This window comes from Bufo gargarizans, chromosome 3 (genome assembly GCF_014858855.1).
Source record: "Bufo gargarizans isolate SCDJY-AF-19 chromosome 3, ASM1485885v1, whole genome shotgun sequence".
Classification (NCBI taxonomy): domain Eukaryota; kingdom Metazoa; phylum Chordata; class Amphibia; order Anura; family Bufonidae; genus Bufo; species Bufo gargarizans.
In genome coordinates, this window is record NC_058082.1 from 530,732,221 (window position 1) to 530,757,281 (window position 25,061).

At 46.8% G+C, this 25,061-nt stretch overlaps 1 protein-coding gene across 1 annotated transcript in view; it reads right to left on the reverse strand.

Moving 5' to 3' along the window:
* Positions 1-25,061, reverse strand: part of LOC122930555 (arylsulfatase H-like) — a 466,223-nt gene that overhangs the window by 439,146 nt on the left and 2,016 nt on the right. The gene's annotated exons all lie outside the window — the stretch shown is intronic.

Here is a 25,061-nt window from a genome sequence, read left to right on the forward strand (position 1 = left end):
ATTTAACCATCAATAGTGTGGTTATTTTTTGGCCATATACTACATCAGGGGCAAGCTGTCACCAAGTGCATTTAACCCTCAATAATGTGGTTGTTTTTTGGCTATATCCTACATCAGGGTCAAGCTGTCACACCAAGTGCATTTAACCATCAATAGTGTGGTTATTTTTTGGCCATATACTACATCAGGGGCAAGCTGTCACCAAGTGCATTTAACCCTCAATAGTGTGGTTGTTTTTTGGCTATATCCTACATCAGGGTCAAGCTGTCACACCAAGTGCATTTAACCATCAATAGTGTGGCTATTTTTTTGCCATATCCCAGTCTAATTCTGACTGTAAACGTATACCTGTCACCCAGAGCCTAAATAATAGGCCTCAAATTTATAGTCATTCAAATCTGTCGTTATTGCTGTAGCTGGTCAAGTTATTTAGTGTCCGTCAAAGCACAGTTTTTGTTCTGGGTTGAAATACAATTCCCAATTTAGCAATTTCCTAATTTAGTGGTTTCTGCTGTATCAGACCTACATTAAATCTATCCCTAAAAGGGTATATAAGATTCAAGGTGCACATAGGGTCATTCTCAATAACTTCACACACACGCTACTGTGCATATCCCAGTCTAATTCTGTCTGTAAACGTATACCTGTCACCCAGCGCCTAAATAATAGGCCTCAAATTTATAGTCAGCTAAATCTGTGGTTACTGCTGTGCCTGTATTAGTGTAATACGGTACCTAAATAGATAGCCAGATAGTGTTAGGTGTCTGTAAAAAAAGGCCTGAATTTGAATTCAATACATTGGGCCAAATAATATTTTTGTTGTTGTGGTGAACGATAACAATGAGGAAAACATCTAGTAAAGGACGCGGACATGGTCGTGGTGGTGTTAGTGCCACATCCACACGTCCTAGTGTACCAACTACCTCAGGTCCCACTAGCCGCACAGATGGCGCCTGAAAACCAAGCCCATCAGTCTGTCACATCACCCCCTTGCATACCAGGGAAACTGTCTGAGCCTCAAGTTATGCAGCAGTCTCTTATGCTGTTTGAAGACTCCGCTGGCAGGGTTTCCCAAGGGCATCCACCCAGCCCTTCCCCAGCGGTGTAAGACATAGAATGCACTGACGCACAACCACTTATGTTTCCTGATGATGAGGACATGGGAATACCAACTCAGCATGTCTCTGATGATGACGAAACACAGGTGCCAACTGCTGCGTCTTTCTGCAGTGTGCAGACTGAACAGGAGGTCAGGGATCAAGACTGGGTGGAAGACGATGCAGGGGACGTTGAGGTCCTTATCCCCACATGTAATGAAGGTCGTGCCACTGACTTTCACAGTTCGGAGGAAGAGGCAGTGGTGAGACCGAGCCAACAGCGTAGCAAAAGAGGGAGCAGTGGGCAAAAGCAGAACACTCGCCACCAAGAGACTCCGCCTGCTACTGACCGCCGCCATCTGGGACCGAGCACCCCAAAGGCAGCTTCAAGGAGTTCCCTGGCATGGCACTTCTTCAAACAATGTGCTGACGACAAGACCCGAGTGGTTTGCACGCTGTGCCATCAGAGCCTGAAGCGAGGCATTAACGTTCTGAACCTTAGCACAACCTGCATGACCAGGCACCTGCATGCAAAGCATGAACTGCAGTGGAGTAAACACTTTAAAAACAAGGAAGTCACTCAGGCTCCCCCTGCTACCTCTTCTGCAGCTGCCACCTCGGCCTCTTCTGCTGCTGCCGCCTCGGCCTCTTCTGCTGCTGCTGCCTCGGCCTCTTCTGCTGCTGCTGCCTCGGCCTCTTCCTCCGCCTCTGGAGGAAGGTTGGCACCTGCCGCCCAGCAAACAGGGGATGTACCACCAACACCACCACCTCCATCACCAAGCATCTCAACCATGTCACACGGCAGCGTTCAGCTCTCCATCTCACAAACATTTGAGAGAAAGCGTAAATTCCCACCTAGCCACCCTCGATCCCTGGCCCTGAATGCCAACATTTCTAAACTACTGGCCTATGAAATGCTGTCATTTAGGCTGGTGGACACAGACAGCTTCAAACAGCTCATGTCGCTTGCTGTCCCACAGTATGTTGTTCCCAGCCGGCACTACTTCTCCAAGAGAGCCGTGCCTTCCCTGCACAACCAAGTATCCGATAAAATCAAGTGTGCACTGCGCAACGCCATCTGTGGCAAGGTCCACCTAACCACAGATACGTGGACCAGTAAGCACGGCCAGGGACACTATATCTCCCTAACTGCACACTGGGTAAATGTAGTGACAGCTGGGCCCCAGGCGGAGAGCTGTTTGGCGCACGTCCTTCCGCCGCCAAGGATCGCAGGGCAACATTCTTTGCCTCCTGTTGCCACCTCCTCCTACTCAGCTTCCTCCTCCTCTTCTTCCACCTGCTCATCCAGTCAGCCACACACCTTCACCACCAACTTCAGCACAGCCCGGGGTAAACGTCAGCAGGCCATTCTGAAACTCATATGTTTGGGGGACAGGCCCCACACCGCACAGGAGTTGTGGCGTGGTATAGAACTACAGACCGACGAGTGGTTGCTGCCGGTGAGCCTCAAGCCCGGCCTGGTGGTGTGCGATAATGGGCGAAATCTTGTTGCAGCTCTGGGACTAGCCTGTTTGACGCACATCCCTTGCTTGGCGCATGTGCTGAATTTGGTGGTGCAGAAGTTCATTCACAACTACCCCGACATGTCAGAGCTGCTGCATAAAGTGCGGGCCGTCTATTCGCGCTTCCGGCGTTCACATCCTGCCGCTGCTCGCATGTCTGCGCTACAGCGTAACTTCGGCCTTCCTGCTCACCGCCTCATATGCGACGTGCCCACCAGGTGGAACTCCACCTTGCACATGCTGGACAGACTGTGCGAGCAGCAGCAGGCCATAGTGGAGTTTCAGCTGCAGCACGCACGGGTCAGTCGCACTGCGGAACAGCACCACTTCACCACCAATGACTGGGCCTCCATGCGAGACCTGTGTGCCCTGTTGCGCTGTTTCGAGTACTCCACCAACATGGCCAGTGGCGATGACGCCGTTATCAGCGTTACAATACCACTTCTATGTCTCCTTGAGAAAACACTTAGGGCGATGATGGAAGAGGAGGTGGCCCAGGAGGAGGAGGAGGAAGAGGGAGATTTTTAGCACTTTCAGGCCAGTCTCTTCGAAGTGACTCAGAGGGAGTTTTTTTGCAACAGCAGAGGCCAGGTACAAATGTGGCCAGCCAGGGCCCACTACTGGAGGACGAGGAGGACGAGGATGAGAAGGACGAGGATGAGGAGGAGGTGGAGGAGGATGAGGATGAAGCATGGTCACAGTGGGGTGGCACCCAACGCAGCTCGGGCCCATCACTGGTGCGTGGCGGGGGGGAAACGCAGGACGATGATGATACGCCTCCCACAGAGGACAGCTTGTCCTTACCCCTGGGCAGCCTGGCACACATGAGCGACTACATGCTGCAGTGCCTGCGCAACGACAGCAGAGTTGCCCACATTTTAACGTGTGCGGACTACTGGGTTGCCACCCTGCTGGATCCACGGTACAAAGACAATGTGCCCACCTTACTTCCTGCACTGGAGCGTGATAGGAAGATGCGTGAGTACAAGCGCACGTTAGTAGACGCGCTACTGAGAGCATTCCCAAATGTCACAGGGGAACAAGTGGAAGCCCAAGGCCAAGGCAGAGGATGAGCAAGAGGTCACCAAGGCAGCTGTGTCACGGCCAGCTCCTCTGAGGGCAGGGTTAGCATGGCAGAGATGTGGAAAAGTTTTGTCAACACGCCACAGCTAACTGCACCACCACCTGATACGCAACGTGTTAGCAGGAGGCAACATTTCACTAACATGGTGAAACAGTACGTGTGCACACCCCTCCACGTACTGACTGATGGTTCGGCCCCATTCAACTTCTGGGTCTCTAAATTGTCCACGTGGCCAGAGCTAGCCTTTTATGCCTTGGAGGTGCTGGACTGCCCGGCGGCCAGCGTTTTGTCTGAACGTGTATTCAGCACGGCAGGGGGCGTCATTACAGACAAACGCAGCCGCCTGTCTACAGCCAATGTGGACAAGCTGACGTTCATAAAAATGAACCAGGCATGGATCCCAAAGGACCTGTCCATCCCTTGTGCAGATTAGACATTAACTACCTCCCCTTAACCATATATTATTGGACTCCAGGGCACTTCCTCATTCAATCCTATTTTTATTTTCATTTTACCATTATATTGCGAGGCAACCCAGAGTTGAATGAACCTCTCCTCTGTCTGGGTGCCGGGGCCTAAATATATGCCAATGGACTGTTCCAATGTTGGGTGACGTGAAGCCTGATTCTCTGCTATGACATGCAAACTGATTCTCTGCTGACATGAAGCCAGATTCTCTGTTACGGGACCTCTCTCCTCTGCCTGGGTGCCTGGGCCTAAATATATGACAATGGACTGTTACAGTGGTGGCTGACGTGAAGCCTGATTCTCTGCTATGACATGCAAACTGATTCTCTGCTGACATGAAGCCAGATTCTCTGTTATGGGACCTCTCTCCTCTGCCTTGGTGCCTGGGCCTAAATATATGACAATGGACTGTTACAGTGGTGGCTGACATGAAGCCTGATTCTCTGCCATGACATGCAGACTGATTCTCTGCTGACATGAAGCCAGATTCTCTGTTACGGGACCTCTCTCCTCTGCCTGGGTGCCTGGACCTAAATATATGACAATGGACTGTTACAGTGGTGGCTGACGTGAAGCCTGATTCTCTGCTATGACATGCAAACTGATTCTCTGCTGACATGAAGCCAGATTCTCTGTTACGGGACCTCTCTCCTCTGCCTGGGTGCCTGGGCCTAAATATATGACAATGCACTGTTACAGTGGTGGCTGACGTGAAGCCTGATTCTCTGCTATGACATACAGACTGATTCTCTGCTGACATGAAGCCAGATTCTCTGTTACGGGACCTCTCTCCTCTGCCTGGGCCTAAATATATGACAATGGACTGTTACAGTGGTGGCTGACGTGAAGCCTGATTCTCTGCTATGACATACAGACTGATTCTCTGCTGACATAAAGCCAGATTCTCTGTTACGGGACCTCTCTTCTCTGCCTGGGTGCCTGGGCCTAAATATATGACAATGAACTGTTACAGTGGTGGCTGACGTGAAGCCTGATTCTCTGCTATGACATGCAAACTGATTCTCTGCTGACATGAAGCCAGATTCTCTGTTATGAGACCTCTCTCCTCTGCCTGGGTGCCTGGGCCTAAATATATGACAATGGACTGTTGCAGTGGTGGCTGACGTGAAGCCTGATTCTCTGCTATGACATGCAGACTGATTCTCCGCTGACATGAAGCCAGATTCTCTGTTACGGGACCTCTCTCCTCTGCCTGGGTGCCTGGGCCTAAATATATGACAATGGACTGTTACAGTGGTGGCTGACGTGAAGCCTGATTCTCTGCTATGACATGCAGACTGATTCTCTGCTGACATGAAGCCAGATTCTCTGTTACGGGACCTCTCTCCTCTGCCTGGGTGCCTGGGCCTAAATATATGACAATGGACTGTTACAGTGGTGGCTGACGTGAAGCCTGATTCTCTGCTATGACATGCAGACTGATTCTCTGCTGACATGAAGCCAGATTCTCTGTTACGGGACCTCTCTCTCCTCTGCCTGGGTGCCTGGGCCTAAATATATGACAATGGACTGTTACAGTGGTGGCTGACGTGAAGCCTGATTCTCTGCTATGACATGCAGACTGATTCTCTGCTGACATGAAGCCAGATTCTCTGTTACGGGACCTCTCTCCTCTGCCTGGGTGCCTGGGCCTAAATATATGACAATGGACTGTTACAGTGGTGGCTGACGTGAAGCCTGATTCTCTGCTATGACATGCAGACTGATGCTCTGCTGACATGAAGCCAGATTCTCTGTTAAGGGACCTCTCTCCTCTGCCTGGGTTCCTGGGACTAAATATTTGACAATGGACTGTTACAGTGGTGGGTGACGTGAAGCCAGATTCTCTGCTATGGGACCTCTCTCCAATTGATATTGGTTAATTTTTTATTTTTTTTATTTTATTTTAATTCATTTCCCTATCCACATTTGTTTGCAGGGGATTTACCTACATGTTTCTGCCTTTTGCAGCCCTCTAGCTCTTTCCTGGGCTGTTTTACAGCCTTTTTAGTGCCGAAAAGTTCGGGTCCCCATTGACTTCAATGGGGTTCGGGTTCGGGACGAAGTTCGGGTCGGGTTCGGATCCCGAACATTTCCGGGAAGTTTGGCCGAACTTCTCGAACCCGAACATCCAGGTGTTCGCTCAACTCTAGAGATGACCCCTCTTCCTGGTCCACATCCTCTTCCATCATCGCCCTAAGTGTTTTCTCAGAAATGGTATTGTAAGGCTGATAACGGCGTTATCGCCACTAGCCATGTTGGTGGAGTACTCGAAACAGTGCAACAGGGCACACATGTCTCGCATGGAGGCCCAGTCATTGGTGGTAAAGTGGTGCTGTTCCGCAGTGCGACTCACCCGTGCGTGCTGCAGCTGAAACTCCACTATGGCCTGCTGCTGCTCGCACAGTCTCTCCAGAATTTGCAAGGTGGAGTTCCACCTGGTGGGCTTGTCGCATATGAGGTGGTGAGCGGGAAGGCCGATGTTACGCTGTAGAGCAGACAGCCGAGCGGCGGCAGGATGAGAATGCCGGAAGCGCGCACAGATGGCTTGCACTTTACGCAGCATTTCTGTCATGTCGGGGTAGTTGTGAATGAATTTCTGCACCACCAAATTCAGCACTTTTGCCAAGCAAGGGATGGGCGTCAAACCGGCTAGTCCCAGAGCTGAAACGAGATTTCGCCCATTATCGCACACCACCAGGCCGGGCTTGAGGCTCACTTGCAGCAACCACTCATCGGTCTATTGTTGTTCTATACCCCGCCACAACTCCTGTGTGGTGTGGGGCCTGTCCCCCAAACACATCAGTTTCAGAACGGCCTGCTGACGGCCTGGTGGCGAAGGTCTGTCGCTGACCAGGTGAGGAGGTGGTAGAAGAGGAGGAGGAAGCTGTGTAGGAAGAGGAGGCAACAGGAGGCAAAGAATGATGCCCTGCAATCTTTGGCGGCAGAAGGACGTGCGCCAAACCGCTCTCCACCTGGGGCCCAGCCGCCACTACATTTAGCCAGTGTGCAGTTAGGGAGATATAGCGTCCCTGGCTGTGCTTACTGGTCCACGTATCTGTGGTTAGGTGGACCTTGCCACAGATGGCGCTGCTCAGTGCACACTTGATTTTATCAGATACTTGGTTGTGCAGGGAAGGCACGGCTCTCCTGGAGAAGTAGTGGCGGCTGGGAACGACGTACTGTGGGACAGCAAGCAACATGAGCTGTTTGAAGCTGTCCGTCTCCACCAGCCTGAATGACAGCATTTCAAAGGCCAGTAGTTTAGAAATGCTGGCATTCAGGGCCAGGGATTGAGGGTGGCTAGGTGGGAATTTTCGCTTTCTCTCAAAGGTTTGTGAGATGGAGAGCTGAACGCTTCCGGATGACATGGTGGAGATGCTTGGTGACAGAGGTTGTGTTGTTGGTGGCACATCCTCTGTTTGCTGGGCGGCAGGTGCCAACGTTCCTCCAGAGGAGGAGGAAGAGGCCGAGGCAGCAGCAGAAGAGGGAGCAGGAGGGGCCTGAGCCCTTTCTTGGTTTTGAAGATGCATACTCCACTGCAGCCCGTGTCTCGCATGTAGATGCCTGGTCATGCAGGTTGTGCTAAGGTTCAGAACGTTAATGACTCGCTTCAGGCTCTGATGGCACAGCGTGCAAACTACTCGGGTCTTCTCGTCAGCACATCGTGTGAAGAAGTGCCATGCCAGGGAACTCCTTGATGCTGCCTTTGGTGTGCTCGGTCCCTGGTGATGGTGGCTAGTAGCAGGGAACTGTTTCGGCAACGGCTGCTCTGCTTTTGCACCCTGCTCCCGCTTTTGCTACGCTGTTGACTCAGTCTCACCACTGCCTCTTCCTCCGAACTCTGAAAGCCAGTGGCAAGACCTTCATTCCATGTGGGGTCTAGGACCTCATTGTCCCCTGCATCGTCTTCCACCCAGTCTTCCTCCCTGACCTCCTTTTCGGTCTGCACACTGCAGAAAGACGACGCAGTTGGCACCTGTGTTTTGTCATCATCAGAGACGTGCTGAGGTGGTATTCCCATGTCCTCATCAGGAAACATAAGTGGTTGTGCGTTAGTGCATTCTATGTCTTCCACCCCTGGAGAAGGGCTAGGTGGATACCTTTGGGAAACCCTGCCAGCAGAGTCTTCGAACAGCATAAGAGACTGCTGCATGACTTGAGGCTCAGACAGGTTCCCCGATATGCACGGGGGTGATGTGACAGACTGATGGGCATGGGTTTCAGGCGCCACCTGTGCACTTTCTGCAGAAGACTGGGTGGGAGATAATGTGAACGTGCTGTATCCACTGTCGGCCACCCAATTAACTAGCGCCTGTACTTGCTCAGGCCTTACCATCCTTAGAACGGCATTAGGCCCGACCAAATATCGCTGTAGATTCTGGTGGCTACTGGGACCTGAGGTAGTAGGTTCAGTAGGACGTGTGACTGTGGCAGAACGGCCATGTCCTCTCCCTGCACCAGATACTCCACCAACACCACCACCGCGACCATGACCGCGTGCGTCCCTTGTTAGATGTTTGCCTCATAGTTAGCGTTCACAAAGCAAAGTAAAAATTGGTTAAGTATGTTAAAAATAATTAACCGCCAATATAAACCCTGATGTAGGGTATTGCACAAATTTTTTTTTTTTAACTCTATATGACAGTTGTATTTGTGGCCTAAATGTGACTGTATTCGATGTACGTTAAATCCAAAATGATCAGTATATGAACACACGTTTTTTTTAAACTGCAGTAAACTAATGGCCATATTTGTAGCTAAAATGTGACTGTATTCTATGTATGTTAAATTCCAAATGAGCAGTATATGAGCACACGGTTTATTTCAACCGCAGTAAACAAATAGCCGTATTTGTGGCCTAAATGTGACTGTATTCTATGTACGTTAAATTCAAAATGAACAGTATATGAACACACGGTTTATTTCAACTGCAGTAAACGAATGGCCGTATTTGTGGCCTAAATGTGACTGTATTCTATGTACGTTAAATTCAAAATGAGCAGTATATGAACACACGGTTTATTTTAACCGCAGTAAACGAATGGCCGTATTTGTGGCCTAAATGTGAATGTATTCCATGTACGTTAAATTTAAAATGAGCAGTATATGAACACACGGTTTATTTCAACCACAGTAAACGAATGGCCCTATTTGTGGCCTAAATGAGTAGTCCTTCACTGTCATTACCAGGTACCATTGTGAGCCATGGTAATGACAGTGAGGGACTACTACGAAGGAAGCACCTATAACCGCATATCCCTATTTGGACTTAAAGCAACTATAGAATAAACCATCTGCGCTAAAGAAATTTGAAAACCCTGCCTGCATTTGCAAGTCACCTGTCCGCCCAGCAAACCACGTGGGAAGCCACACAGGTCCTGGCAGGTCAGAGCTGTGAAACCAAGCTGCACCGCCATAACGAATATCCAGGAGCGTGGGGAACTCTATACATAGACTCTATCCACAGGTCCTTGCAGCTCACAATAGAGCACCACACTGAAAAATCTTGGTGTACAAGTGGACCGATCATAGGAGCGGTAAAGTACCCTGTATATAGTGCAAATTTGAATACTGCTATATAATTTGTGGACTCACCAATGACTTTTTCATTAATTGTGTGACCTACAGCTGCTATATAATTAGCGGATTTATCAATGACTTTTTCACCAATTGTGTGACTCATAGTTGCATTTGTCTTTGGACTACAAATTTTGGGGACATTTGTCAACAGTCACGGCCAAATAGCCCCTCTTAATGACTCAGTGCTATTGGATTTTAGCTATTTTACAAGGTTTTAATATATGTGCTATTTTTAATGTATATTGATTTACATACATAGTAACAAAGTACATAAGGCCGAAAAAAGACATTTGTCCATCCAGTTCGGCCTGTTATCCTGCAAGTTCATCCAGAGGAAGGCAAAAAAAAAAAACCCTGTGAGGTAGAAGCCAATTTTCCCCACTTTAGGGGAATAAAAATTTCCTTCCCGACTCCAATCAGGCAATCAGAATAACTCCCTGGATCAACGACCCCTCTCTAGTAGCTATAGCCTGTAATATTATTACGCTCCAGAAATACATCCAGGCCCCTCTTGAATTCCTTTATTGTACTCACCATCACCACCTCCTCAGGCAGAGAGTTCCATAGTCTCACTGCTCTTACTGTAAAGAATCCTTTTCTATGTTTGTGTACAAACCTTCTTTCCTCCAGATGCAGAGGATGTCCCCTCGTCACAGTCACAGTCCTAGGGATAAATAGCTGATGGGCGAGATCTCTGTACTGACCCCTGATATATTTATACATATTAATTAGATCTCCCCTAAGTCGTCTTTTTTCTAAAGTGAATAACCCTAATTTTGATAATCTTTCAGGGTACTGTAGTTGCCCCATTTTAGTTATTACTTTAGTTGCCCTCCTCTGGACCTTCTCCAGCTCTGCTATGTCTGCCTTGTTTACAGGAGCCCAGAACTGTACACAGTACTCCATGTGTGGTCTGACTAGTGATTTGTAAAGTGGTAGGACTATGTTCTCATCATGGGCATCTATGCCCCTTCTGATGCAACCCATTATCTTATTGCCCTTGGCAGCAGCTGCCTGACACTGATTTTTGCAGCTTAGTTTGTTGTTTATTAAAATTCCTAGATCCTTTTCCATGTCAGTGTTACCGAGTGTTTTACCATTTTAGTATGTACAGGTGACTTGCATTATTCCTTCCCATGTGCATAATTTTACATTTGTCCATGTTAAACCTCATCTGCCACTTATCTGCCCAAGCCTCCAATCTATCCAGATCCCTCTGTAGTAGTATACTGTCCTCTTCAGTGTTAATTACTTTACACAGTTTAGTGTCATCTGCGAAAATTTATATTTTACTCCGCAAGCCTTCTACAAGATCATGAATAAATATATTGAAGAGAATAGGGCCCAATACTGACCCCTGAGGTACCCCACTAGTGACAGTGACCCAATCTGAGTGTGTACCATTAATAACCACCCTCTGTTTTCTATCACTGAGCCAGTTACTTACCCACATACAGACGTTATCTCCCAGTCCGAGCATTCTCATTTTATATACTAACCTTTTATGTGGTACAGAGTCAAATGCTTTAGAGAAGTCCAGATATACGACATCCATTGATTCGCCGCTGTCAAGTCTAGAACTTACCTCCTCATAGAAAATGACTATGCAACATGTTGTAAATATTTTTGAGTGTGATACATATGATAAAAAATATTCTGATATAATCCAACTTGTCTATATGGTTGCCTAATATTGAGTGACGCCCAATTCAATCCAATTTATTTTACTCTATCAGCAATAGGGAATGCTGATGGGCAGTGCACCTTTCCACTAGTGGGACAGTGAGTGAGCCACCATTTTCTGTATTTGCAGGGGTGCAATATTACCTATAATATAATTTCTATATTGTGCTTTTGTATTATGCAATACTTGTGTGCGGTTCTGCTGAGATACCGCAGCTTTACAGATGGACAAACGCCATTGGAACAACTAAATGCAACTGGTGTGATTTACCAATTGCCCCCCAAAAAACTGATTAAGTGGTTCTATATACCTGCTTCCACGAATACTGCTCTTTTCTAGGGACTTTGGCACAGGGTCATTTTTTAAATGACAGGCAGAGGAAGAGGCAGGCCATTCTGCAGGCGTAGTAGGGGTCGGGCAGGTGCACCAGGCCGGAGCCTAAGTGGGAAGTTGGAGAATGTGCATGCACCGGAGATGGTTTAGTGGCTCACTCAGCCTTCCGCTTCTGCACCCTCCTAATCCTCTGTATCAGCACCCTCCTCACTCTCTGCTGTGTGCACCCCCAAAGACACCACCACCACCACCATAGCCCCTCCACTCGACTCAATTTCCAGACCTTACCGATGCGCAACCATTCTTGGCATCGGATGAGGAAGAGAAGGTAGCAACAGCTGCCAACCAGCGGTCTGATGATAGTACCCAGATCAGTCCAAGGAGGGTGATCCCCGCTGTTGCTGCTACTCCGAGATCTCTAATGTCAGTGGTGGTGAAGGTGACGATGATGACGTGTCAATGGACGTCACGTGGGTGCCCACAAGAGAGGAAGAGGATGGGAGTTCAGAGGGAAAGACGGAGCAGCAGATAGGGAGGAGAAGGAGGAAAAGCAGGCAGAACTCGCAGTGCACAGAAGGCAAAAAGCAGACTGCAGATGTATCTGGAGCAAGCCATCCATCATGCACAGTCAATTCTTGCTCTCCCGGGACGCCGGTACATAAATGTGCAGTGTGGCTTTTTTAACGTGTCCGCTTCTGACAATAGTGTTGCCATCTGCAGCCTGTGCTGTCAACGCATAAGTCGCGGTAAGCCCAACAATCACCTAGGGATGACTACCTTAAGAAGGCACCTGGCCTCCCATCAACGAGCACAGTGGGAGCAACGCTGTCAGAATCCACAAAGCCACACTCTTGGTGCTCCACATCCTTCGCCTTCTCTTTTTCCTCTCTCCTCCCGTTTGTCCTCTACTCCACCTTCCACTGTGCCGTCATTGCGTTCATCTGGCACAAGGCAGGCTTCCGTGGCCCAAATGTTCGAGCGTACAAAAATGATGATGCCGGATAATCCTCTTGCCCAATGGCTGACCGCTGGCTTGTTGGAACTGCTAGCCTGCCAACTACTGCCATATAAATTGGTGGACTCGGAGGCCTTTAGAAAATTTGTGGCCATGGGCACACCACAATGGAAGGTCCCCAGAAGGAATTCTCCCAGAAGGGCATCCCTGAACTATATGGCCACGTTCGTTGGCAAGTTAATATATCTCTGGCACACAGTGTCGGTGCCAAGATATATCTGACCACAAACACCTGGTCTAGCAAACACGGGCAGGGAAGGTGCAGAACCTTTACTGCTCACTGGGTGAACCATCTGATGACCGTCAAGAATGTATCCCGTGGCACCAGTGTGGATTTGGTGTTACCACCATGGATTGCATGCAGCCTGCCTCTTCTTGCCCTCCTACTCCATCCATCGTCTCCTCCTCGGTTGACTCCTCATTTTCCCTGCTACCACCTCTTCTGCTGCACCCCCCAAGCTCCCCAGAACCTATTCTACGTGCCAGGTGAGACGTTGCCATGCTGTGCTGCGGCTCCTGTGCCTGGAAGCCAAGAGCCACACCGGTCTTGCTCCTTTCAGCTCTGTGGTCACAGGCCGATCAGTGGATAACCCTGCTCAATTTGACAGTTGGTAAAGTGGTGTGCGACAACAGTGCTAATCTGCTGAGTGCTCTGAAACAGGGCAAAATGACACACGTGCCGTGCATGGCAAATGTCCTGAGTTGCCAAATACCCCGGGGTCCAGGACGTCTTGCGGCAGGCCAGGAAAATCTCTGGCCATTTTAGAAGATCTTACACGGCCATAGCTCGCCTTGCTGACGTTCAGCGGCGACACCACTTGCCCGTCACACGTCTGATTTGTGACTGCCCAACGCGCTGGAACTCGACCTTGTATATGCTTGATAAGCTTCTCCAGCAGAAATGTGCCGTTAATTACTACCTGTACTAAGTCTGCGGCAGGAGAGGTTCTGGGAGCTTGTTTTTTATTCACTGCGCCAGTGGCTGCTCATGCGAGACGCAAGCAGACTTCTGCGGCCATTTGATGAGATCACCAAACTGGTCAGTCACAGCCAGGGCGCCATCAGTGATCTTACATAGTACCATACGCCTTCTTTCTGGAGCATGCATTGCATCATGTCATTAATCAACCATCGAGGAGCAGGAGATGGAAGATGAGGAAGTTGCAATGCTGAATGAATTCCCAGGGGGGACTACTCCATCTGAGACAAGTCAGCAGGAGTCTGAAGATGAGTCAGAGGAGGATGGTGCCTGGGGGGAGGAGGAGGAGCAAGAAAAGCAGGCTTTAAACTTTTCAGGGATCCCTGGTGTTGTCCGTGGGCAATGAGCAGGAGCCAGGCCGCTCCACTGCTTCCAATCTAGTGCAAATGGAGGCCTTGATGCTCCAGTGTTTGAAGCAGGACCCCCATATAAAAAGCCTAAAGGGCAAGGACCAGTACTGGGTGGCAACGTACTTAGACCCCCGGTACAAACACAAAATGGCGGACATGTTACCAGCATCACAGAGGGCTGTCAGAATGCAGCATTTCCAGGCCTTGCTGTGAGATATGCTGCATTCTGCTGTTGCGGGCGCTGGCAGAGGAATTTCCACCCACAGAGAAACAGTTGTGAGTACCAATCCTTCCGCGCCTGCAAGAATAGGGCGGTTTGGAGATATGAAAATTATTAGTGTGAATAGCTCACTACCTTATCAGTGTGGAGTAGGTGCTCTAGTCAAAACTGATCACCCTTTCAGAAGATACAGATTGGCAAAATAGGTAAAATAAGACTGGCACTCAAGCATATGTGTACCACATGGAACAATGACAGTTTATTGGATATATTATCCGTGAGAATAAAATACTAAATACACATATATGTATAAATTTTTTATAAAACACTGATTGACTCTAAAAGGATCATAAATAGAATAAAATAATCTCTAAGAATAACACAGGGCTCCAGTGATTTATGCCTGTAACAATAGTTCACTGGTTCATAGTGGTGATGTACCTAAAAAAGGGGGTGGGGGGGACTAAGAGAAAAGTATGGGTTACTATGTCCCTCTCTTGAACCGCATGTGAAGTTCCTTAGTAGATTATAGAGAAACAAAAGTCCAGATAGTATAAAAGGTCCCCTCTAAGTTCTGGGAGTACAGTTTTTTGCGGGCATGAAAAAAGCAACAAAATATTCCTGTAAAACAGTCCAGGTATTTAACTTGGAGGTGATTGGTCTCGAAATGTACAATTAAGGCTATATTGGTCCAATTGTGCAGAGGTAAGACTTCATTAGTCTAGACTTAAATAAGTCATGTGTAAGTCTAATTATTAGGTAGAGGGTTTCAGTGCTGATATTATATTAAACGGTGCTTGTCGTCTTACCGGTGATGTATTCTCCAGAGTCGGCGACTGTTGTTTCCGTACCGCATCAGACACTGCTACTAATCTCCGTACTGACCGTCTCTGCGATAGCTCGCCGGCGTCCTCGCTTGCCGTTGGCTGTCACGTGGTCCGGGTCAGGAATCGCGAGATGAGACTTGTAGCTACCGTCTCCAGATTGAAGATGAAATTTCGGAGTTCGGAGCGCTCCACTTCTTTAGTAGGTTCGTACAAGAATATCACTTGATGTTTCCAATGGATGAAAGCAGAGGTAAATCACGCCATACGCGTTTCGCGGTTTGAAGATATGTTGGTCACTTCGGATATGAGATCATTCTTGCAGTCAACCCATTGAGAGTCACCCTCAGGGAATGCATAGATCGACAGTTGTCCGACTACATCGGGTTAACGGCCGATGTGGACGCTCTGAGAGGCGATGAACCCTAAACTACTGGGTGTGCAGGCTTGACCTGTGGCCAGGGCTGGCACAATTTGCCATGGAACTCTGGGCTTGCCCCTCATCGAGTCTCCTGTCCGAAAGGACGTTAAGCGCAGCAGGGGGGATCGTGACCGATAAGCGCACTTGCGTAGCTCAAAACAGTGTGGACTACCTTGCATTTCTAAAAATGAATAAGGCATGGATCTCTGAGGAATTCAACACCTGTGACGACCACGTTTAATTGAATTTCCTTATGACAGCCCACAAATATCCGCCACTACCCAGAACAAATAATGGTCCCTGTCTTAGGTAAATACAGAGGCATAAAAGGCCTTTTCTGTCCGGTGAATGCCTAATGTTTGGGATCTCGGCGGAATTCAACACCTGTGACGACCACGTGTTATTAAATTTCAACTAGTATCATTTGGTTTTTTTTCAAGAGGGGGGAATTCGTTAGCCATGTTTTTAATCCAATTGTATATTTTTTGTTCTTTTAAACATATGTACAGTGGGATGCGAAAGTTTGGGCAACCTTGTTAATCGTCAAGATTTTCTTGTATAAATCATTGGTTGTTACGATAAAAAATGTCAGTTAAATATATCATATAGGAGACACACACAGTGATATTTGAGAAGTGAAATGAAGTTTATTGGATTTACAGAAAGTGTGCTATAATTGTTTAAACAAAATTAGGCAGGTTAAATAATATGAAATCAATATTTAGTAGAGCCTCCTTTTGCAGAAATTACAGCCTCTAAACGCTTCCTGTAGGTTCCAATGAGAGTCTGGATTCTGGTTTAAGGTATTTTGGACCATTCCTCTTTACAAAACATCTTTAGTTCATTCAGTTTTGATGGCTTCTGAGCATGGACAGCTCTCTTTAAGTCACACCACAGATTTTCAATTATATTCAGGTCTGGGGACTGAGATGGCCATTCCAGAACGTTGTATTTGTTCTTCTGCATAAATGCCTTAGTGGATTTTGAGCAGTGTTTAGGGTCGTTGTCTTGTTGAAAGATCCAGCCCGGGCGCAGCTTCAGCTTTGTCACCGATTTCTGGACATTGGTCTCCAGAATCTGCTGATACTGAGGGGAATCCATGCGTCCCTCAACTTTGACAAGATTCCCAGTCCCTGCACTGGCCACACAGCCCCACAGCATGATGGAACCACCACCATATTTTACTGTAGGTAGCAGGTGTTTTTCTTGGAATGCTGTGTTATTTTTCCTCCATGCATAACGCCCCTTGTTATGGCCAAATAACTCAATTTTAGTTTCGTCAGTCCACAGCACCTTATTCCAAAATGAAGCTGGCTTGTCCAAATGTGCTTTATCCCACCTCAAGCGGCACTTTTTGTGCTGTGGGCGGAGAAAAGGCTTCCTCCGCATCACTCTCGCATACAGCATCTCCTTGTGTAAAGTGCGCCGAATGGTTGAACGATGCACAGTGACTCCATCTGCAGCAAGATGATGTTGTAGGTCTTTGGTGCTGGTCTGTGGGTTGACTCTGACTGTTCTCACCATTCGTCGCTTCTGTCTATCCGAGATTTTTCTTGGTCTGCCACTTCAAGCCTTAACTTGAACTGAGCCTGTGGTCTTCCATTTCCTCAATATGTTCCTAACTGTGGAAACAGAGAGCTGAAATCTCTGAGACAGCTTTCTGTATCCTTCCCCTAAAGCATGATGGTGAACAATCTTTGTCTTCAGGTCATTTGAGAGTTGTTTTGAGACCCCCATGTTGCTACTCCTCAGAGAAAATTAAAAGAGGAGGGAAACTTACAACTGACCCCCTTAAATACTCTTTATCATAATTGGATTCACCTGTGTATGTAGGTCAGGGGCCACTGAGCTTACCAAGCCAATTTGAGTTCCAATAATTAGTTCTAAAGGTTTTGGAATCAATAAAATGACAACAGTGCCCAAATTTATGCACCTGCCTAATTTTGTTTAAACAATTATAGCACACTTTCTGTAAATCCAATAAACTACATTTCACTTCTCAAATATCACTGTGTGTGTCTCCTATATGATATATTTAACTGACATTTTTTTTATCGTAACAACCAACGATTTATACAGGAAAATCATGACGATTAACAAGGTTGCCCAAACTTTCGCATCCCACTGTATTTGACATCTATTTGTACTGGCCTGCAGTAAAATTGATATCCAATGACCGTCTAATATACTTCCAGCAACAAAATTACTTGTTCTTTTCTGTCCGGTGAATGCCTAATGTTTGGGGCCTGTATTACACTGGCCTGCAGTAAAATTGATATTGAATGGCCGTCTAATATACCTCCAGCCACATAATCACTTTATTATTTGTGTACGGTGATTGCATAATTTTTAGGGCCTGTAATCTAACTGGCCAACAGTAAAATCGTTATACGGTGACCGCCTAATTTACCTCCAGCCACATTATCAATTGTGCTTTTCTGTACGATGAATGAATAATTTTTTGGGGCCTGTAGTCCACTGGCCTGCTGTAAAATCAATATTCATTGACCTTCTAATATACCTCTGTCCACATAATCACTTGATCATTTATGTACATTGAATGCATAATTTTTGGGGCCTGTAATCTAACTGGCCAACAGTAAAATTGTTATACGGTAACAGTCTAATGTACCTCCAGCCACATTATCAATTGTTCTTTTCTGTACAGTGAATAAATAATTTTTGGGGCCTGTAATCCACTGGCCTGCAGTAAAATTGATATCCATTGACCGTCTAATATACCTCCGGCTACAAAATCACTTGACATTTTATGTACAGTGAATGCATAATTTTTGGGTCCTGCAATCTAACTGGCCAACAGTAAAATTGTTATACGGTGACAGTCTAATGTACCTCCAGCCACATTATCAATTGTTCTTTTCTGTACAGTAAATTAATAATGTTTGGGGCCTGTACTCCAGTGGCCTACATTAAAATTTGTATCCATTGATCGCATAATGTACCTCGAGCCAGATAATCACAATTTATTTTATGTCAGATGAATGCCTAATTTTTAAGGACCGCACTCCCATGGCCTAAAATAAAAAATTTCTAGGCTCCAGCAGGGCACATTTCTGAGAATTTCCCTTTAAGATGCATAAAAATGGCCCCTGATTAAAATACATATTTTTTGGGGGAATGTTTGCCATTGATTCCCTCTGGTATGTCACTGTCCATGTTGTGGGACTATTTGTGCACTTTTTGTAAGTATTTGGTGGCTACAAATATGACCTGAAGGTTTTTCAGGTTCGCCTGCCATTAAAGTGAATGGGGCCCGCAGCAAATTAGCAGTTCGCGAACATTTGATCGCGGTCGCGCGATCGCTTTAGCGAATCGTCCCGGCCGATGTTCGTCCATCACAATATAGGACAGCAGCAGTGGACAGGAAGAGAGAAGGGAGATGGCACATGTTCCCTGTGCTCAGTTTCCTCACACAGCTGATAGGCGGGGGTGCCAGGTTCCTGACCCCCTCCGATTTGATATTGATGATCTATTCTTAAGATAGGTTATCAATGGGAAAATCCCGGAGAAACCTGGGAAGATAAGGTGCAATAAACACTAACTTGAAATAGATTAAGGGAGTCCCTGTTGTAGGTAAGAGGCAGGAGGGTTGTTGTTTAGGGCCTAAACATTAAAACAGGCAAACAGGGACCAGTCCAAGGGTATCTCACCCTCCCAAAGCTCCTAGGTCTTCCAGCTTCACTGAAGGGCTTCAGGCCTGGTCAGAATCCATGGCCTCTTTTGTAACAACTGGATCCAGAGATGTGAAATCCTAATTGCTGTATTGTTGGCTATAGTGCACTCTGCAACTGTAATTCCAGTAGAGGTTTCATCTGTGATCCTCTGGTGACCTCTAGTGGTAGAATTTGGAACTGCAAGATTCATTTCTTGCTTGTGACCCAGATGATTCTGCTGGAGCTTGAGGATGGAGTATCTCTAACTCCAGAAATGATGGCAGAAAGGTCTTGTGGCGCCCAGGTTTGTAAGTATAGGCCAACACACATGCAGAGATCCTCAGATCCTGGCCTACCTACGTCGACAATATTTTGGGCTGCAGTGCAGGAGTCCCAGCTGCGTCCGCCTCACCGACTGGTGCGAGGCGCGATGAAGTCACTGGGAGCTGTGGCTTCTCCCCAGCAATCTGTATTTTTCTCACCAAAAGGAGCACTTCAGGTTCGTCGTCCCACATCATGGCTCTCCAATCTGGGTTTTCCACCATTTTGCTGAGGCTCCTCCCAACTAGCTAGATCAGCAGAAGGCAATATAGCAATTTAGGAGCATGTTCCTATTGACAATTGCAGCAGAATAGGTGCATGGCCCCTTTAACAGTTGCGGCAACAGCCCAATATAGGGGAGTATGGTGCTCCGTAATGCTGATTATGGACCCAGACAGTCTCTAGTAAGGTTAGATTTCTCATCCTTCCCAGGAGCCGCACGGATGCTGCCCATGCATTGGGGACCGCAATTTGTGGTCCCTAATTCACGGAACCGCCACACAACTGCTGCGTGCATGAGGCCTAAAGCATAGGATAGCATGTACTGTACATTAACAGTCATCAGTGAAGGCACATGGTAAAATGGCTGCCTATACATAGGATTGCATACCTATTTAACAATAATAACAACTCCATGAGTAATAATACAACTAACTGAACAGCTCTGCATAACATAATGTCCCTGAAACAGTGCTAGATCTCTCACCAGATGTGTCCTGGAGATTTCTCTTTCCCAGGATGCTTTGCACTCGCACAATGCAGTGCATCACCCACAATGCCATGGTCTTTGTAACAGGCAAACAAAGTGTAATACAATTTAATACCGCTAGATTGTGCTATAACTACATTAAACACTTTTGAATACTCTGTGGCAGAAAGTGAACTATAATGATTTTCTAACCCTGCTGGGCAGAATTTGTGTACAGCCATTTACAGGGTGTATTAATAGGAAAGATACCTATGTCTTATTAGCTGTTCTGCGTTGATATTATATTGTTTTACTTTTGGGGGGGGGCTGTATTAATAGGGAAAAAAGGTCATAATTGCTGTTCAGAGGTGAAGTCATATTGTACTGCAGCCATTTACGGGGTGTATTAATATAAAAAGATACCTACGTCCCATTAGCCGTTCTGCGTTGAATTAGCTTTTTTTTGTTTTTTGGAGGGTGTATTAATAGGGAAAAAAAGGGAAATATATGTCATATTTGCTGTTCAGCGGAGAAGCTACATTGTACTACAGCCATTTACTGGGTGTATTAATAGGATAGATACTTATGGGTGAGCCTTCCCAGTCAAAACGGCAGTGTTAAAGCCCGGAAAAATGTAATGGAAACTTTTCAAAAAATGACACCTGAGAACGACGTTGAGGCGTACCTGTCCGTATTTGAAAGAGTGGCAGAAAGGGAGAGTCTCCCACCCGAGCAGTGGGCAGAAGGGTTGGCGCCTTATTTAACAGGAGAACCTCAGAAAGCCTATTAAGATTTAACCTTGCAAGATGCTAAAGAATACGGCAAGCTAAAATCTGAAATTCTTGCTCGGCAGGGGGTGACTGATGCAGTCTGCGCGCAGCGTGTTCACAGCTGGGAGTTTTGCCAAGATAAGTCTCCCAAGTCCCAAATGTTCGATCTATTCCACCTGGTACAAAAATGGTTACAGCCCGAATCATCCTCCCCAGCTCAAAAGGTGGTGATGGATCGGTTCCTCCATACTCTACCAAAGGCCATACAATGTTGAGTTGCCCAGGGAAACCACCAGACTGTGGACGAATTGGTGGGCCTCGTAGAAAGGTATATCAGCGTGGAGGACTCTCTGGAAAATAAGGGGGGGGGGGTGAAACGGCCATATCGCGGCTCTAAGAACGGAACTGGGTTCCCCAAGAAAGGACTACAACCCACTCCCAACTGGAAAACCCAGGTCAAGGAAAAATTGGAGATGGGTTGCCCCATTATCTGTTGGAGATGTCATGCTCCTGGACATATAGCAGCGCACTGCCCTTTGTCTACCGAGGCCATGACGTGCAGTGTCGGCCAACCATATTCTCTTTTTGCCCATCCGGTGTGCAGTGCAGTTACCCAAACCCAGGAAGTACCCCAGATGTGCCAAGTGACTGTGAACAGTGTTATAGTGACTGGACTCCGGCAGTTTGGTCACTTTGATGACGTCCATGGTGCCTCACGTATTAAACCCTGAAAAGCATGTGGGAGTGTGTGCATCCATGGAGACACCTGGGATTATCCGGTCGCTCAGGTGTCCATAAACACTATGTGTGATACTGTACATCATGAGGTGAGAGTTGTGAAGGACTTACTGCACCCGATGATACTGGGAAGAGACTTCCCGCTGTTCTGGGATCTGTGGGCTAACTAGAAAATTTAGACTAGCACATTTATGGTCACAGGTGCATATCCATAAAGCAAGTATACAGAAAGCTAATAAAAGTATGGCAGCACAACATTTCACATACAAACAATAGAACTGAGAAATGGGGATCATTCTAAATTAAAGTGGTATTATACCTACTATAAATGGAAAAATAGAAGCTCTTTGTGCACATTTTTGATCAAACGTGTATCGGCCCATCTACCAGGTATCAAGGTGGCTTCCGCAGATGGGTACCTAACACTAACAGAACTGCCTCTCTTGGACTTACAGTACCTATGCCTACAATAAATATTTTTGATACATTTTTGATCAAAAATGTGCGCAAAGAGCTTCTATTTTTCTATCTATAGTAGATATAATACCACTTTACTTTAAATTGATCCCCATTTTTTAGTTCTATTGTTTGTATGTGAAATGTTGTGCTGCCATACTTTTATTAGCTTTCTGTATGCTCGCTTTATGGATATGCAGCTGTGACCATGAATGTGCTAATGTAAATTTTCTTGGGGACAGGAAACATGGGGACTTCATCTCACGGCCACATGAGCCCTGTTGGGGCTGAACTAGAGGAGGCGGAGGACATTGGAGCACAAGCAATGCGTAGAGAAATTGCTGTTTTTCTACACAGATGACAGGAGAGGAGGAGCAGGAGCAGCCATAGGATCTGCAGGGCGATGAGGAAGGCGAGGCAGGTGACCTAGACTCACCATGGCAGTATGCAGTGGAGAAGGAGGCAGGAAGCCCCTCCGAGTCACTTGCGCAAATGACCCGATGCATGCTCAGTTGCTTGCGGAGTGACAGCCAAATTGTCACCATTCGGCAGAGGGATTAATATTGACTCTCCACCATGTTAGACCCTTGCTACCGGTTCAAAATGTGGGCCTTTTTACACCCGCTGAGAGGGAGGAAAAACTGAACTACAATCGAGACATCCTATGTAGTCAGTTGACCGCTGCCTATGTGTGCCATCACCCATCCTCACGCAGGTCTGACTAGGGGGCCCTCTGCACTCAAGTTCCACTGCCATGGCTGCTGGGGGGTTGGGGGGGGGGCAGGAGCAGTACCAGCTCAATCAGCAGCAACTTAAGTCTAGAGTCGCTGATGAGCAGTTTTCTTCACCCGTCTACTGAAGAAACTACTTACCAGCAGCAGCAGGTAGACATAGAGCAGAATCTGAATCAGCAGGTTGTGGCATACTTGAAGTGCACTCTGCCACCCCAGATCGAAGATCCCCTGGACTACTGGGCAGCCAAACTCGATTTGTGCCCTCCTCATGCTGTTGCCAACTCAACACTACGTCACTGAGGCCCTCTGTGGTCTCCTCATGCTGCTTCCACCTCAACACGCTGTGGTCTCCTCATGATGCTGCCACATCATCACTCTGTGGTCTCTTCCTGCTGCCAGCTCACCACTATGTCACTGGGCCACTCTGTGGTCTCTCCATGCTGCTGCCACCTCACCACTGTTACTGGGCCACTCTGTGGTCTCATCATGCTGCTGCCCAGCCCCACTATGTTACTAGGTCACTCGGTGGTCTGCTCATGCTGCTGCCACCTCACTACTATGTCGCTGGGCCACTCTTTGGTCTCCTCATGGTGCTGCCACCTAAACACTATGTCACTGGGCCACTCTGTGGTCTCCTCATGCTGCTGCAGCCTCAACACTATGTCACTGGGCCAATATGTGGTCTCCTCATGCTGCTGCCACATCACCACTCTGTGGTCTCCTCATGCTGCTGCCACCTCACCACTATGTCACTGGGCCACTCTATGGTCTCCTTATGCTGTCTTATACCCCTTATCTTTAAATCGATTTTTGAGGGTTTTTATTTCTTTCATGATGCCATCATCTGAACAATTTCTCCTAATCCTCTTCATCTGACTGAAGGGGATATTCTGTTTCCACTTCTGGTGGTGGCAACTATTATAATCCAAATAACTATTGACATCCACACTTTTGAAGTGGTTTTTTGTGAAGATTTTGTTTCACACTTAGGTGTAAGTCCAAAAAGATAGCTTCTGAATGAAAGATTCCATTTGTTGGAATTCAGGAGTCCGATGTACTGATTAGTTCATAAACCTCTCCCTGCCAAACAAAGATAATATCATTGATATATCTAAGATAAAATTTGATTCTGGGATGTGTGAGTAGGCTGAATGTTTCCTCAAAAAGACCCATAAACAAATGTCCATAGGATGGAGCAAATTTGGTTCCCATTGTTGTATCTTTTGCTTGGATATAAAAAGTGTCATTAAATGTGAAGTAGAGTAAAAACTCTATGACTTTTAGAATAAATTATTTCGGTGGTTCAGGCATAAAATGATCTTTACTAAGTGCTGCTGCTATTGCTGCAATGCCTAGATCATGTCTGATATTGCTTTGTAAAGATGATACATTTAGTGTTACCCATAGATAGCTCTCTTCCCATTGGATTTATGGGATTTTAGGTAGAAAATAAAAACCGTGATATGAACGGGTGAGGGACTTTAAGGAATGCCCTTTCTTTTTTTTTAATGATACCTGATTTATATACAAGATATACCAGTTCAAAAGGCGATTTCTTAAATATCTTGGTCCGGTCATCTTTCAAAATTATATAGTATTCTCGGTCAGATAGTTTTCTAAGGGACTCAGTGAGATAATAGTCTGATACCATAATAACAATACTTCCTGCCTTGTCGGCTCTCTTTATTACGATAGTTTTATTTTCTGTATGGTTCCTAAGAGGAGAACGTTCACTGGGGTTAAAGTATAACTGTCGTATATTTTTTTTTTTGAAGAAAAGTACGCTGAACCTTAAGTAGAGCGTGTGGACTGCAGGGGGCGCACGAAACAACCGATCAAAGACAATATTTTGGTTTCAGCAGTGTTCCATTTATTCGTAAGACAACGCGTTTTAGGGGTGCTAGAGTCCCCTTTATCAAGTCTGAGCCGGAAGAGCTGGGAGAATGTCACAGCTAGTTTGCAGAGGCATCTGTGAAGCGTCTCACACGTGCCTCTGCAAACGAGCCGTGACATTCTCCCAGCTCTTCCGGCTCAGACTTGATAAAGGGGTCTCTAGCACCCCGAAACGCGTTGTCTTACGAATAAATGGAACACTGCTG